Below are 18,019 nucleotides of genomic sequence, written 5' to 3'. Positions count from 1 at the left end.
AGACATTGGAAGCCTATAAATGAATTATTCATTGAGTCATGATGTTGGATTATTCATAATCTGGTCACACAAGGCCTCAACTTTGAATGCTGCTACACTCATGACTGAGCTTTAGACACATCAAAGTGAGGACACCGACCATACAAATTGTCACACTCCATCTCTGGCCTACAAGCACTTGTCCATGTCACAATGCAAACTATAGAGCATCTTTCCTAGAGAGTCCATGGTCTTAACAGTTCGAGAATTATTTTAAATCTATACCCATAGGCCCCTCTGAGACTCGGTACAAACTCTTTGCTATGATTCTCTAAGATAAGTTGTAGAATATCATGATACAGGGGCCTGGAGAAAGCACTAAATTCCAAAAGTGAGGACCAGAGGATGGCAATGAAGAGTCAGAACAAAGGAATAGCAGTGGCAGGTAGGAAGTCATTCAGTCATGTAGTGCTAAGTCCTTCAGTGTCTGAGAGTTTTTCTATTGGTGTGACAAACCCACAGGGGTAGCACCCCCCCCAATAAAAATCTGGTGCCTTCCCACATCAATCATCAATCCAAAGGATGCATCACAGATTTGACCACAGGCCAATCCTGTGGGTACAATTTTTCAGTTGAGATTCTCTTGCCCCAAAAATAGTTCCAGCTTGTGACAAACAGACCTAAAGCTAGCCAGATCATCCAGGGCACCTGATGGGTAACACTTTTAGACAATATCCTGCCAGAATCCTGTTTTCCAAGATATCAATGACCAAGGTGAATACAGCTTCTTTCCTTCCAATATCAACTACCAATATTAAATCTCTGATCACACATTTTATATCACAGAAAAAAATGTGTTGTGCATGTATATAAATACATACACAGACTATATATAGTATATGTACATATGAATTATATACATGTACATCATCTACATTTACATACACACCTTTTTTATTCCATATATTCTTTATTTACATTTCAAATGATTTCCCCTTTCCTGGATCCCTCCTCGCCAAAAGTCTCAAAAGCCCTCCTCCTTCCCCGCCTGCTCCCCCATCCACCCCTTCTGAACTCCCTGTCCTGGTATTCCCCTACACTGCTGCACTGAGCCTTTCCAGAACCAGGGGCCACTCCTTCCTTCTCTTGGAAATCATTTGATATGTGGATTCTGTCTTGGGTATTCCAACTTCTAGGCTAATATCCACTTATCAGTGAGTATTGACTGGATTACCTCAGTGATGTTCTCCAGCTCCATTCATTTGTCTAAGATTTTCATGAATTTATTGTTTCTAATGGCTGAATAGTACTTCATTGTGTATATATACCACTTTTTTTATCCATTCCTACATTCATGGACATCTGGGTTCTTTCCAGCTTCTGGGTATTATAAGTGGGACTGCTGTGAACATAGTGGAGCATGTATCCTTATTACATGCTTGGGAATCATCTGGGTGTATGCCCAGGAGTGGTATAGCAGGATCATCCAGAAGTGTTGTGCTCAGTTTTCTGAGGAACTGCCAGAATGATTTCCAGAGTGGTTGTACAAGCTTGCAATCCCACCAGCAGTGGAGGAGCATAGAATGTCATGACCTTGGCACAACTCAGCACAGCATTATATACCTGCAACCAAGAGATAATCCCCCTATTTAAACTGTTATTTGATTCTTAGATTAAATTCATTTTCTTTCTCCCTCTTTAGAAGCCTCACTGTGCGTCTGGTCATCCCAAGAGCTACCAAAGTGTCTGAAAGCAGATCTTGGGTTCATCACTCTCCAGACCAGCCTTGCATCAGTTGCTACTACAGGCAACATTTCAGGAAACAGTCACCTATTTTGTTTGTTATGCAGTGTCCTCTAGTTTTCTCCTCTTTCCCCCTTCAGCCCTTCTACTTCTACAGATGGCCCTTTAAATGGAGCCTCAGATATATACTGCCTGGCAAAATAGGACCAGTTCCAGAACTCCTCATTGGAGTCCCACCTCTCTTGGACTGATACTCCCCTGGACTATGCCCCCTCAAAGCATGAAGCAGTTAGGGGGGTCATCACGACCTTTCCTGACAACACTTAGTGTCAGTCTCTGAGATGGGGCATGAAGGCAGTTTAGATGGATATAGGTAGACTAGAAAAGTGAGATCAGGCTTCCTGACATAAGCCTTCTTATTCACAGAAGACATTATGAGACTCAGTGTGGGAGCTGAAACTATAAGGTAAGGGAGGACACAGGGCCCTACAAAATACCTAAACCAGAACCCTTTTAGAAGAATTCTAGCCTTAGGTATCAACTATCCTATAGGAATAAAGGTGTTACTTTTACCGTCTCCATGGCTTCTGTCCTTCCTAGTGTCCAATTCTTTCTTCATGCCAGTAAATACCTCAGGCATCTTCTAATTATATAACTCATTAATCTCATTATAGAACTCATATGTGGCCTCTATGATGCTTCAAAGGAAGTTTCTAGAAGTGGATTGCATTTGAAGGGCTATGACATCTATTAACCTTGTCAAAAATTGCAATGCTAACCTGGCTAAACCACTCCATAGTTTAACAACAGGTTAACACAAACACACAGAAAAGGGAGTACATTTCAGAGTCAGAGAAAAACTATGAATGAATGAATGAAGGTGATCAGGGAATCTCAGGAAAGTATGCAGAATGTAAAAAAAAATTAAGCAAATCTATTATAGAAAGGGGTGTGTGACCTTCCAGTCTGGGCTGGTTTACCTTGGATACAAACTCTGCAGCCAGTCCCATAGCAAACACCCAGAGGAAGTGACACTTTCAGGTTCTCTAACACATCCAGGATCATAGGATCAGAGGTGAGGAGAACATAACATCTGTCCCTACACCATCAGGCTTAAATGGAACCATCAGAATCCAGGACATAGGAACCTTCTAATCTCAGGTGGATTATCTAGACATGACTTCTGAAGGAAGTCCCATAACATGCACAGGAATCTCCACCCCTAGGCACTCTAACACACCAAGGATCATAGGATCACAGGATCATAGGATGCCATGAGCTTGGTCACACCAAGATCTCAGGGCACAAGAGGCATTTTGTCTCCCAGGAGCTCTGACAAACTGAGGATCAGAGGATCACAAGATCACAGAATCACAGGACCACAGAGACAGCTGGCCTCTGAGGAGTTCTGAGACCAGCAGGATCAGAGGCTGCAGGCAGATATAAAGAGGGCAGGTAGCACCAGAGATAATCAGATGGCAAGAGGCAAGTTTAAGAACATAAGCAACAAAAACCAAGGTAACTTGGCAACATCAGAACCCAGTTCTCCCACCATAGCCAAGTCTTGGGTACACCATCATAGCAGAAAAGAAAGATTTAGGTGTAAAATCACTTCTCGTGGTGATGATAGAGGACTTTATAAAGAACATAAATAACTCCCTTAAGGAAATACAGGAAAATACAGGTAAACACCTAGAGGCCCTTAAAGAGGAAACAGAAAAACCCCTTAAAGAATCAGAGCAAGACACATTCAAACAGGTGAAGGAAATGAACAAAACCATCCAAGATCTAAAAATGGAAATAGAAACAATAACAAAATCTCAAAGGGGGACAACCCTGGAGTGAGAACACCTAGAAAAGATATCAGGAGTCATAGATGAGAGCATCACCGACAGAATACAAGAGAAAGAACAGAGACTCTCAGAGGCAGAAGATACCAGAGAAAACATTAACACAAAAGTTAAATCCATTTAACTTTCCATTAACCTAACATCCATCCACTACGTAAACAAACTCAAAAAAACCAGTTAACCATTTCATTAGTAGCTGAAAAAGCATTTGAGAAAATTCAGCATCTCTACCTCCTATTCTGTTAGGTTCAGTGTGTCTGGGTTTATGTGGAGGTCGTTGATCCACTTGGACTTGAGCTTTGTACAAGGAGAAAAGAATGGATAGATTCGCATTCTTCTCCTTGCTGACAGCCATTTGAACTGGCACCATTTATCAAAAAGGCTATCTTTTTTCCACTGGATGGTTTTAGCTCCTTTGTGAAAGATCAAGAGACCATAGGTGGGTAAATTCATTTCTGGGTCTTCAATTCTTTCAACTGATCTACCTGCCTGTCACTGTACCAATACCATGCAGTTTTTATAACTACTGCTATGTAGTACTGCTTGAGGTCTGGAATGCTGATACCCCAGTCCTTTTATTGTTGAGAATAGTTTTTACTATCCTGGGTTTTTCGTTATTCCAAGTGAATTTGAAAATAGCTTTTTCTAACTCCATGAAAAATTGACTTGGAATGTTGATGGGGATTGCATTGAATCTGTAACTTGTTTTTGTCAAGGTGGCCATTTTTATTATATTAATCCTGCCAATCCAGGAGCATGGAAGATCTTTCCAGCTTCTGAGGTCTTCTTTGATTTCTTTCTTCAGAGACTTGAAGTTCTTGTCATAGAGACCATTCACTTGTTTGGTTACAGTCACACCAAGATATTTTATATAGTTTGTGACTATTACAGAGGGTGTCGTTTCCCTAACTTCTTTCTCGGCCTGTTTGTCCTTTGAGTAGAGGAAGGCTACTGGTTCATTTGAGTTGATTTTATATCCGGCCACCTTGCTGATGTTGTTTATCAGCTGTAGGAGTTCTCTGGTGGAGTTTTGGTGATCACTTATATATCCTATCAAAGCATCTGCAAATAGTGGTAGTTTGACTCTGTCCATTCCCCATGGAAGGAGATACAGAGACAAAGTATGGGTCAGAGACTGAAGAAAAGACCATCCAGAGACTGCCCCACCTGGGGATGATCCATCCCATATACAGTCACCAAACCCAGACACAATTGTGGAGCCAGCAAGCACTTGCTGACAGGAGCCTGACATAGCTGTTTCATGAAAGGCTCTGCCAGAACCTGGCAAACATAGAGCTGGGTGCTCTTAGCCAAACACTGGACTGAACACAAGGTCCACAATGGAGGAGCTAAAGAAAGGACCCAAGGATCTGATGGAGCTTGTAGCCCCATAGAAGGAACAAGACTATCATTTTAGTCAGGGTTTCTATTCCTGTACAAACATCATGACGAAGAAGCAAGTTGGGGAGGAAAGAGTTTATTCAGCTTACAGTTCCAAATTGCTAATTATCACCAAAGGAGATCAGGACTGAACTTCAAGCAGGTCAGGAAGCAGGAGCTGATGCAGAAGCCAAGGAGGGATGTTTCTTACTGGCTTGCTTCCCCTGGCTTACTCAGTCGGCTCTCTTATAGAACCCAAGAGTACCAGCCCAGGGATGGTACCACCCACAAGGGGCCCTCCCCCCTTGATCACTAATTGAGAAAATGCCCCACAGCTGGATCTCATGGAGGCACTTCCCCAACTGAAACTCCTTTCTCTGTGATAACTCCAGCCTGTGTCAAGTTGACACACGAAACCAGCCAGTACAACTATGAACCAGCCAGTACCCACAGAGCTCCAAGGGACTAAACTACCAACCAAACAATACACATGAAAGGACCCATGGCTCCAGCTACAAATGTAGCAGAGGATGGACTTGCTGGACATCAAAGAGAGGAGAGGCCCTTGGTCCTGAGAAAGCTTAATGCTCAAGTATGTGGGACTACCAGGACAGGGAAGCAAGATTGGATGGATTGGTTTGCAGGGGTCTGGGAGCATGGGATAGGGTGTTTTCAGGGGGGAAACCAGGAGAGGGTATAACATCTAATTGTAAATAAAGAAAATATCTAATAAAAAATTCAGCATCCTTTCATGTTAAAAGTCTTGGAATGGTCAGGAATTCAAAGCCTGTATCTAAATATAGTAGAAGCAATATACAGCAAACCAGTAGCCAACATCAAACTCAACAGAGAGAAACTTGAAGCAATCCCAGCAAAATCAGGAACTAGACAAATCTGCCCACTCTCTCCCTATCTATTCAGTATAGTACTTGAAGTCCAAGACAGAGCAATAAGAAAACAAAAGGAACGGCAAGAGGCAAGAGGGGCTTCTGGGCGACCAGCAGAGAGAAGTCGGTGTGCTCCGATGAATCCAGCGGGCCCCAGCAGGAGCCTTCAGGTGCCTACTTTGGGATCTGAACAGCCTGGGCCACAGCACTCTCTTAAAGAATTAGGAAAGCACAAACAAGCACAAACAACAAGTGAAGGAGATAAGCAAAACCATCCAGGATCTAAAATCAGAAGTAGAAATAACTAAGAAAACTCAAAGGGAGACAACTATGGAGATAGAAAGCCTTGGGAAGAATCAGGGGACATAGATGCAAATATCAACAACAGAATACAAGAGATAGAAGAAAGAATCTCAGATGCTGAAGATACCATAGAAACCATGGACTCAACAGTTAAAGAAAATGCAAAATGCAAAAAGCTTGTAACCCAAAATATCCAGGAAATCCAGGACACAATGAGAAGACCAAACCTAAGGATTATAGGCATAGATGAGAGTGAAGATTTACAACTTAAAGGGCCAGCAAATATCTTCAATAAAATTATGGAAGAAAACTTCCCTAACCTAAAGAGAGAGATGCCAATGAATATACAAGAAGCCTACAGAACTCCAAACAGACTGGACCAGAACAGAAATACTTCCCATCACATAATAATCAAAACACCAAATGTACTAAACAAAGAGAGAATATTAAAGGCAGTAAGAGAAAAAGGCCAAGTAACATATAAAGGAAGACCTATCAGAATCACAGCAGACTTTTCACCTGAGACTATGAAGGCTAGAAGATCCTGGGCAGATCACATGCAGACTCTAAGAGAACACAAATGCCAGCCAAAACTACTATATCCAGCAAAACTCTCAATCACCATAGATGGAGAAACTAAGATATTCCATGACAAAACCAAGTTTACCCATTATCTATCCACAAACCCACCCTACAAAGGATAATAGGAGGAAAACACCAATACAAGGAGGGAAACTTCACCCTGGAAAAAGCAAGATAGTAAACTTTCATCAAACCCAAAACAAGTTAACCAATCAAATTAAAAAAAAATAACGTCAAAAATGACAGGAAGTAACAATCACTATTCCTTAATATCTCTTAACATCAATGGACTCAATGCCCCAATAAAAAGACATAGACTAACTGACTGGATACGTAAACAGGACCCTACATTTTGCTGCTTACAGGAAACACACCTAAGGGTCAAAGACAAACACTACCTTAGAATAAAAGGCTGGAAGACAATTTTACAAGCAAATGGTCTCAGGAAACAAGCTGGAGTAGCCATTTTAATATCAGATAAAATTGACTTTCAACCCAAAGTCATCAAAAGAGACTCTGAGGGACACTTCTTGCTGGTCAAAGGAAAAATACAACAAGAAGAACTCTCAATCCCGAACATCTATGCTCCAAATGTAAGGGCACCCTCTTTTGTAAAAGAAACTTTATTAAAGCTCAAAGCACACATTGCACCTAACACAATAATTGTAGGTGACTTCAACACTGCAATTTCCTCAATGGACCGATCAGGAAAACAGAAACTAAACAGGGACACAATGAAACTAATTGAAGCTTTGGACCAATTAGATCTAACAGATATATATAGAACATTCTATCCTAAAGCAAAAGAATATACCTTTTTCTCAGCACCTCATGGTACCTTCTCCAAAATCGACCATATAATTGGTCACAAGACGACCTCAACAAATATAAGAATATCAAACTAATCCCATGCCTCCTATCAGATCACTATGGAGTAAAAGTGGTCTTCAATAGCAACAAAAACAACAGAAAACCCACATTCACGTGGAAACTGAACAATATTCTACTCAATGATACCTTGATCAAGGAAGAAATAAAGAAATTAAAGACTTTTTAGAACACAATGAAAATGAAGACACAACTTACCCAAACCTATGGGACACAATGAAAGCAGTGCTAAGAGGAAAACTCATAGCCCTGAGTGCCTCCAAAAAGAAAATGGAGAGAGCATACATTACCAGCTTAATGACACACCTGAAAGCCCTGGAACAAAAAGAAGCTATTTCACCCAGGAGGAGTAGAAGGCAGGAAATCATCAAACTCAGGGCCGAAATCAATCAAGGAGAAACAAAGAGAACCATACAAAGAATCAACAAAACCAGGAGCTGGTTCTTTGAGAAAATCAACAAGACAGATAAACCCTTAGCCAGACTGACCAAAGGGCACAGAGAAAGTATCCAAATTAACAAACTTAGAAATGAAAAGAGAGATATAACAAGGGAAACTGAAGAAATCCAAAAAATCATCAGATCCTACTACAAGAGCCTGTACTCAACACGACTGGAGAATCTGGAGGAAATGGACAATTTCCTTGACAGATACCAAATACCAAAATTAAATCAGGACCAAATAGATCATCTAAACAGTCCCATAATGCCTAAAGAAATAGAAGGAGTCATAGAAAATCTTCCAACCAAAAAAAGCACAGAACCAGATGGTTTCAGTGCAGAATTCTATCAGACCTTCAAAGATGAGTTAACACAAATACTCTTCAAACTATTCCACAAAATAGAAACAGAAGGAACACTACCCAATTCCTTCTACGAAGCCACAATTACGCTGATACCAAAACCACACAAAGATCCAACAAAGAAAGAGAACTTCAGACCAATTTCCCTTATGAACATCAATGCAAAAATACTCAATAAAATTCTTGCCAACCGAATTCAAGAACACATCAAAACGATCATCCACCATGATCAAGTAGGCTTTATCCCGGGAATGCAGGGTTGGTTCAATATACGGAAATCCATCAATGCAATCCACTACATAAACAAACTCAAAGAAAAAACCACATGGTCATTTCATTGGATGCTGAAAAAGCTTTGACAAAATTCAAATGCATGCTTTTTTTCACAGCATGCTTAAAGTCTTGGAAAGAACAGGAATTCAAGGCCCATACCTAAACATAGTAAAAGCAATATAGAGCAAACCGGTAGCCAGTATCAAACTAAATGGAGAGAAACTTGAAGCAATCCCACTAAAATCAGGGACTAGACAGGGCTGCCCCCTTTCTCCTTATGTTTTCAATATTGTACTTGAGGTACTAGATCGGGCAATTCGACAACATAAGGAGGTCAATGGGATACAAATTGGAAAGGAAGAAGTCAAATTATCATTGTTTGCAGATGACATGATAGTCTACCTAAGTGACCCAAAAAACTCCACTAGAGAAATCCTACAGCTGATAAACAACTTCAGCAAAGTGGCAGGTTATAAAATCAACTCAAGCAAATCAGTGGCCTTCCTATACTCAAAGGATAAGCAGGCTGAGAAAGAAATTAGGGAAATGACCCCCGTCACAATAGCCACAAACAGTATAAAGTATCTTGGGGTGACTCTTACCAAACATGTGAAAGATCTGTATGACAAGAACTTCAAGACTCTGAAGAAGGAAATGGAAGAAGACCTCAAAAAATGGGAAAAACTCCCATGCTCATGGATTGGCAGGATCAATATAGTTAAAATGGCCATTTTGCCAAAAGCAATATACAGATTCAATGCAATACCCATCAAAATCCCAACTCAATTCTTCACAGAGTTAGAAAGAGCAATTCTCAAATTCATCTGGAATAACAAAAAACCCAGGATACCTAAAACTATTTTCAGCTACAAAAGAAAGTCTGGGGGAATCAGTATCCCTGACCTCAAGCAATACTACAGAGCAATAGTGTTAAAAACTGCATGGTATTGGTACAGTGACAGGAAGGAGGATCAATGGAACAGGATTGAAGATCCAGAAATGAACCCACACACCTATGGCCACTTGATCCTCGACAAAGAGGCTGAAAACATCCAATGGAAAAAACATAGCCTTTTCAACAAATGATGCTGGTTCAACTGGAGGTCAGCATGCAGAAGAATGAGGATTGATCCATCTTTGTCTCCTTGTACTAAGCTCAAATCCAAATGGATCAAGGACCTCCACATAAAGCCAGACACTCTGAAGCTAATAGAAAAGAAACTGGGGAAGACCCTGGAGTACATTGGTACAGGGAGAAAGTTTCTGAACAGAACACCAATAGTGTATGCTCTAAGAGCAAGAATTAACAAATGGGACCTCATAAAATGACAAAGTTTCTGTAAGGGAAAGGACACCATCAAGAGGACAAAGCGGCAACCAACAAATTGGGAAAAGATCTTCACCAATCCTACATCAGATAGAGGGCTAATCTATATACATCCAATATATATAAAGAACTCAAGAAGTTAGACTCCAAAAAACCAAACAACCCTATTAAAATGGGGTACAGAGTTAAACAAAGAATTCTCACCTGAAGAACTTCGGATGGCGGAGAAGCATCTTAAAAAATGCTCAACTACATTAGTCATTAGGGAAATGCAAATCAAAACAACCCTGAGATTTCACCTTACACCAGTCAGAATGGCTAAAATTAAAAATTCAGGAGACAGCAGGTGTTGGAGAGGGTGTGGAGAAAGAGGAACACTCCTCCACTGCTGGAGGGGGTGCAAATTGGTACAACCACTCTGGAAATCAGTCTGGCGGTTCCTCCGAAAACTGGGCACCTCACTTCCAGAAGATACTGCTATACCACTCCTGGGCATATACCTAGAGGATTCCCCATGTAATAAGGATACATGCTCTACTATGTTCATAGAAGCCCTATTTATAATTGCCAGATTCTGGAAAGAACCCAGGTATCCCTCAACAGAAGAGTGGATGCAAAAAATGTGGTATATCTACACAATGGAGTACTATTCAGCCATTAGAAACAATGAATTCATGAAATTCTTAGGCAAATGGATGGAGCTAGAGAATATCATACTAAGTGAGGTAACCCAGACTCAAAAGGTGAATCATGGTATGCACTCACTAATAAGTGGATATTAACCTAGAAAACTGGAATACCCAAAACATAATCCACACATCAAATGAGGTACAAGAAGAAAGGAAGAGTGGCCCCCTGTACTGGAAAGACTCAGTGAAGCAGTAATTGGCAAAACCAGAATGGGGAAGTGGGAAGGGGTGGGTGGGAGGACAGGGGGAGGGAAGGGGGTTTGCAGGACTTTCAGGGAGTGGGGGGCTAGAAAAGGGGAAATCATTTGAAATGTAAATAAAAAATATATCGAATAAAAAAATCCAATTCAAAAAAAAAAAAAAGAAAACAAAAGGAGGTCAAAGGGATACAAATTGGAAAGGAAGAAGTGAAACTATCACTATTTACAGATAATATGGTCATATACTTAAGCGACTCCAAAAATTCCACCACAGAACTCCTAAAGCAGATAAACAACTTCAGCAAAGTGGCTGGATATAAAGTTAAGTCAAACAAATCAGTAGCCTTCCCTAACTCAAAAAATAAACATGCTGAGAAAGAAAAAGTAACAACACCCTTCAAACAGACCCAAATAATATCGCATACCTTGTTGTGACTGCAACCAAACAAATGAAAGATTTGTCTAACAAGAACTTCAAGTCTCTGAAGAAAGAAAATGAAGATCTCAGAACATGGAAAGCTCTCCCATTCTTATGGATTGGTAGGATTCATGTAGTAAAAATGGCATTCTGGCCAAAAGCAATCTGCAGATTCAATGCAATCCGCATCAAAATTCCAACTCAATTCTTCATAGAGTTAGACAGACCAATTTTTAAATTCATTTGAAATAACAGAAAAAAAACCCAGGAAAGCAAAAACGATTCTCAAAACTAAAAGAACTTCTGAGAGAATGACCATCCCTGAAATCAAGCTGCATTACAGAGCAATAGTGATAAAAAAACTGTACAGTATTGGTACAGAGACAGGCAGGGAGATCAATGCAATTGAATTGAAGACCCAGAAAGAAACCTACACACCAATCATCAGTTGATTTTTGACAAAGGAGCTAAAACCATCCAGAGGAAAAAAGACATTTTTAACAAATAGTGCTTGTTCAACTAGTGATCAGCATGTAGAAACAGCAAATCAACCCATTTTTATCTCCTTGTACGATGAAACTCAAGTCCAAGTGGATCAAGGACCATATAAAACCAGATACACAGAAACTCATAGAGGAGAAAGTGGGGAAGGTCATCAAACACATGGGTACATGGGAAATTTTCCTGAACAGAACACCAGTGTCTTAGGCTCTCAGATCAAGAATCAATGAATGAGACCTTAGAACACTGCAAAGCTTCTGTAAGGCAAAGGACATTTTCAATAAAACAAAATGGCAACCAACCGATTGGGAAAAATTCTTTACAAATCCTACATCTTATAGAGGGTTAATATCCAATATAGGCAAAGAATTCAGAGAATCAAATAACCATATTAAAATGGGGTAGAGAACTAAACAAAGAATTTTCAACAGAGGAATATTGAATGGCTGAGAAGCACCTGAATAAATGTACAACATCCTTAGTTATCAGTGAATTGCAAGTCAAAACAACCCTGAGATTCTACCTCACAGCTGTCAGAACAGTAAAAAATAAAAAACTTGGGTGACAGCAAATGCGAGCTGGTCCAACAATTCTTGAAATCAGTTTGGTGGCTCCTTAAAATTGGACATAGTACTTCCTGAGTTCTGAGCTATGCCATTCCTGGGCATATACCCAGAAGATGCTCCAACATGTAATAAGAACACATATTCCATAATATTCCACTATATGCATAGCAGCCTTATTCACAACAGCCAGAAGTTGGAAAAAACATAAATGTCCTTCAACATAGGAATGGATACAGAAAATGTGGTACATTACAAATGGGGTACTACTCAGCCATTAAAAATGAAGAATTCCTGAAATTCTTAGGCAAATGGACAAAACTAGAAAATATCATCCAAAGTGTGGTAACCCAATCACAAAAGAAGAAACATGGTATGCACTCACTGATAAGTGTGGATATTAGCCCAGAAGCTCAGAATAGCTGAAATACAATAAACAGGTCACGGTAAGCTCAAGAGGACAGAAAACCAAAGTGGGAAACAACTGTAATATACGCCTAGCAAATGATCTGATTGTAGAATATACAAAGATCAATTCTGAGAAGGAAACAGAATGCTGGCGGCCAGCAGCAAATGCATACACTGGGGCATACTGTAATAGCACCAAGGAAACCAAGCTCCATATTTTCATGAGTCGAGATGGTTTGTATTTCTGAATAAAAGGGCATTAGCCTGTCACAGATCATCTGCTTCATAGCCAACTTGGTATCTCCCATGTCCTAAGGTGTTAGACTTGGCGCCACCTGTTTTCATGCTGAGAAAAATAAAAATTATGTCTTTCATTGCCAAAATTATCTTCTATGGAATTCCACAGAGATACTTTACCCTTTAGCTACTCTGGAGAATTTATTCATTATCTAAAGAACATATTCACATTGAAGAGGGAGGTTTCTTTCTTTCTCTGAGAAGAAAGGAGTAGCAGTTAAGCAGTGTGTAGCTTCTAGAATCCCCCAAGCTCTCTCACTATATCTGCCTTCATCTCCCATGCAGTATGATGTGTTCCATGTGTGTGTTCCATGGAACTTTGGACAAGTTACATGCTGTGTGATGTGCTCCAAGCAGTATGATGTGTGACATGCAGTGTGATGTGTGCCGTGTGTGATGTGCTCCATGTGTGTGATATGTTCCATGTGTGTGATGTGTTCCATGTGTGTGATGTTTCTGTCCAGATCATCCCATTATCTCAGAAGAGGAAGAACAGGATAGGTATGGGAATATTTTCATTTTTGCTTTTAGACTAAAAGAAGAAGAAATAGAGACAATACATTTCATAGAATGCTGGACATGGTAGCACCCACTTTTGATGGCAGTATTTGAGAAGTTGAGGTAGAGGATCAGAGTTTAAAGCCAGCTTAGAACACTACAAGTTCACGGCTTGTCTGGGTATATTCTGAGTGCTGCCTCAGAAAAGATAAAAGGTTATGGTGGTAAAAAGGACAGCACATCTCAATGATCCAGGAATTTAGGTCACATAGGAGAAACATAAGTTGGAGACTAGTCTTGTATATGTAGCAGTATTCTATTATAAAAACAAAAATGTTTATGCAACACACTAACAGGGGACTGCAGAGATGGCTCAGAGGTCAAGAGCATTGACTGCTCTTCCAGAGGCTCTGATTTTAATTTCCAGCAACCACAGCCATCTGTAAGGAGATCTGGTGCCCTCTTCTGGCCTGCAGGCCTACATGCAGGCAGAACACTGGATTCATAATAAAAAAAATACATTTTTTTAAAAAAAGAAACATTAAGAATAAAAGAATGATAAAATTATGTATGAATAAAAAGACACCATATTTGTAAATAGGTTTGTGTATGGGCAATGTTTTGTTCTACTTATCTATTATTATGTTAATACACAACACTTCATCTTTATGGCAACAGAACAATTCCCTTTAAGTTGTCTAAGTACTTTAAGTATTTACACATTGAACTGCTTTATTTACCTCCCACTCTTGAAGTTTTCATCTTCATCTGATCATTTTTTACTTCCTACAAATCAGGCAGCTGAAATTATTTTTTATTTTAAATTAAGATGTAATATAGATAATACACACAGAGCGCACTGATTTCAGGATTTCCTTTGGATACACACCGAAACGTGTAACCAAACCTAGATCCTACAAGGAGCTTGTAGCAGCCTGGGCGTACAGCAGCTGTTCACACTGTGCCTACGTGCTGTTCACTGTCTAATTCTCAGGCAGGTGGCACCACACCACGTGGGATGATGCTTCCCACTGTTAGGGCCATTCTTCTTCAGTTAAACCTCCCTGAAAATGTTCTCATTGACACAGAGGTTTGTGTCCTGGGGATCCATTGGGCATGGCAATCAGAATTCAACTTCACATTTAAATGGCTAGTACATTTATTCAGAAGACTGAGAGCTCCCCTTGGGGCTCGCCTCTAGAACTAGACAGGAAGACCCCATTGCAGAAGACACTACTCACTGTGGATATAAGTGTTTCTCTGTGAAACCAAGGTGGAAACTGCTCTGGAAGCTTTCTCCCTTTTCGCTGGTGTTTGGAGTGGCAGGAGGTTCCCTGCAGGCTGTGGGGGGGGGGGGGGGATGAGGCAGCATTGATGATCTCCCTCAGCTGTGCTCCCTGTGTGCTCCAGAACTATTCTGCCATGTAAGGTACACTCATTGTTGCAAAAGCGGCATTATGGTTCCAGGGGGTAAGCAACCAACTCTACACTGAGCTTGAGGTCTGTTCCACATGCTTGCTCCTGTAATCTTGGTTAAAAACCTTTAGCTAGAGAGGTACAGGTCAGACAGGAGCGATCTACTATTGATGCTTCATAATACAGACAGAGTTAAATTACTTTCTATATATTGGTGATTATATCGTTAAGCTAATACAATTGTCAGCCCTAGTTAGAGAAACGTCTTCTGTGAATGAATCAAAGCAGAGACTCACAGCTGGTCAAAGTCCTAACAGGATATCTTCATGACCCACGTTAGACACAGGAAAATTTCAGAAAAGGGATGGAAAGTCTAGGAGAGCCAGAGGGTAGAGAAGAATGCTATAAAATGCTACCTGCTTGACACCACATGGCAACAGGAGTCACAAGCACACCGCAGCTGTGCTTTTATGTTTCTTGAGTCGTTAATATGTTTGGGGGCCTTTTTTTTTCTTTTATATGACAAGATATTTGTGACAAATTTCAAATTTTAATTTTTTTTTCATTTTTGGTTTATTTGATCTTTTACTTTACAAAACATTATTGAGTACTGGTGGTGTTACGGACCACTAGAGATAATGCCTAATTGGATGTGGTTAGTTACGGTTTCTAATTCTTTACATTTCTCTGCCTTGCTTTTGACTTTTGCTTTTTTGCTTCAATTTAATGAGTGTTACATGCTTCTCTTTGTGTTTTGATTACTTGAGGAGTCCTGGTTTTGCTTTGATTTCCTGGGTATTTTAATTAGTTGGCCTGGTTTAGGGTATTGGTCTTCAATTTTTAAGTTATTTTGTAAATATTTTCTCAATCATTTCTTTCTTCCATTCATTTCATTCTGGTACTCTAGTTGTCTTCTCAGTTTTATCAAATAGCATCCAGAACATTACTGAGCTGTGGTCTATTTTACTAGATTGTGAGCTAGGTCCTGGTTTAGGGATCAAGACTGGGTTCCTCCGCCTGTGTCACCGTGGGTCTAGGTTAAAGCTTCTTGTTTGTGTGGTTTTCACTTTGTCTTTTGTTTTTACTTTGGATCCCACTAATTTTGTTACTCTCATCCCTCATGTCTCTGTAAGTTTCTTTATATCTCCTTTCCTTTCTCCCCAGGCCCCAGTGCCTTTGGCAGTAGCACTGCTACCAACTATGTACTCAGATAGTGACTCGGAGTCATCAGAGTCCGACACTGTGGTCAGCATGTTCGAGGAGGAGGTGTTCACCAGGCAGTACACAGTGTTGAAGACCTTGGGCCAGGGTGGCACTTCCGATGTGAAGCTATGCTCCCACCGCCTGACAGGTGCCGCAGTTGTTGTCAAGGCTCTCTTGAGGGAGAGGTAGTTGGAGCCAACAGTGCCCGAAGTGGACATTATGAAAATGCTCAGTCACCCAAATATCGTCTCACTTGTGCAAGTAATTGAGACAGAACACACAATTTATTTAATAATGGAAGTTGCCAGAGGAGAAGAGCTACTTAAACGAGTCCAGGACGATGGATGCCTGAAAGAAGATGAAGCTAGGAGCATATTTGTTCAGTTGCTCAGTGCCATAGGCTACTGTCACGGTAAAGGTGTGGTGCACAGGGACATAAAGCCTGACAATGTCATAATGGGTAAGGATGGAAAGGCTACACTTATTGACTTCAGCCTAGGAGCCAGATTCATGACTGGGCAAAAACTGGAAAGGCTGTGTGGAGCCTTCCAGTTCATTGCTCCAGAGATCTTCCGAGGCCTACCCTACGATGGCACAAAAGAAGACACGTGGGCCTTGGGGGTCATTTTATATTATATGACCACCGGATTCCTGCCATTTGGAGCAGGAACCCTGTTGGAACTGAGCAGTAAGGTAATGAATGGAAAATACCAAATACCAGATCATCTCTCCGACGATATTAGGAGCATGATTAGCCTCCTGCTAACTGTCAACCCAAGGCAAAGGCCAAATGCGCAAGAACTCTAAAGCCATCCATGGCTTCAGCAAGGGGGAAAGACGTTGACATTCCATTACAACAGTGACACCAGATTCCCAGACCCTGACATAATGGGGGCCATGGAAAGCATTGGGTTTCATTCCCAAGACATAAGAGAAGCTTTAAAACACAAGGAGTTTGACGAAAATAGGGCTACATACCATCTCATGAAAACCTAGGCATGTAAGGATGATGGCAAATATGTGCAAAGAGAGGTAACTAACCCAGGAGTGACACCTTTCCCTTCAGCAACAGATCCTGACACTTACCCTCTGCCAACCAGGAGAAGGGCCAGCGAACCTTCCCTTAAAATACTAGTGTCATCTACTGGACAACGTCCTGGGGAGACAAATGCCCCTGTTGCACCCAAGAAGACACCTCCTATGGGCAGTTGTCAGCAAAGAAGAATGACTGTCCCCTTGCATCTACATCGCTACTTACACTGTGGTGGAAGTAATCGAAACCCTCGATAACACCTTCTCCTCTAGCTCCCAGTTCGAAAAGGCCTCAAGTGAGCCAGAAAGAAGGAGACCTTGCACTCCAAGACCCCCGCAGCCTAGGGGATGGGCCAAATGGAAGAAACGAATTTCAAGTTGCATCAGGACTCTATGCTGCTGCTGCATGTGACCTGACACAACAAGCCGGAGGAAGGTGTGCCCCCAAAAGAGAGGACACCCTGAAGATGACAAGTACAAGGCATCTTTCAGGTACATTTTTATATTTGCTAAATCTATCTTTTTTACTAATATTTGCGTATAAACAGTTCATGATTAGGTTCTTGAAGTACAGTGACTTAAGTCTAGTTCTATCTAGATAGTGTGGGATGTGGACCCTCCTACAATTAAACACAAGTAAAATACTTTCTTATTCCAGAAGTGTAGAACCAGAAAACCATCAAATCAAATCAAAACCAAAATCCACTAGTGTAACTCAGTTCCTGTGGCTCAGCTCAGTGTCCCAAGCACAGGACTCTGGATCTTCTGAGATGCAAATGG

General features: G+C 40.8%; 1 pseudogene; it reads left to right on the top strand.

The window, feature by feature from the left end:
* The first annotated feature begins 16,204 nt into the window (after nt 1–16,204).
* LOC127673486 (sperm motility kinase Z-like) lies at nt 16,205–17,651 on the top strand (annotated as a pseudogene).
* The last annotated feature ends 368 nt before the right edge of the window (nt 17,652–18,019 follow it).

This window comes from Apodemus sylvaticus, chromosome 23 (genome assembly GCF_947179515.1).
Source record: "Apodemus sylvaticus chromosome 23, mApoSyl1.1, whole genome shotgun sequence".
Classification (NCBI taxonomy): Eukaryota; Metazoa; Chordata; class Mammalia; order Rodentia; family Muridae; genus Apodemus; species Apodemus sylvaticus.
This window is presented reverse-complemented; position numbering and strand designations above follow the sequence as displayed.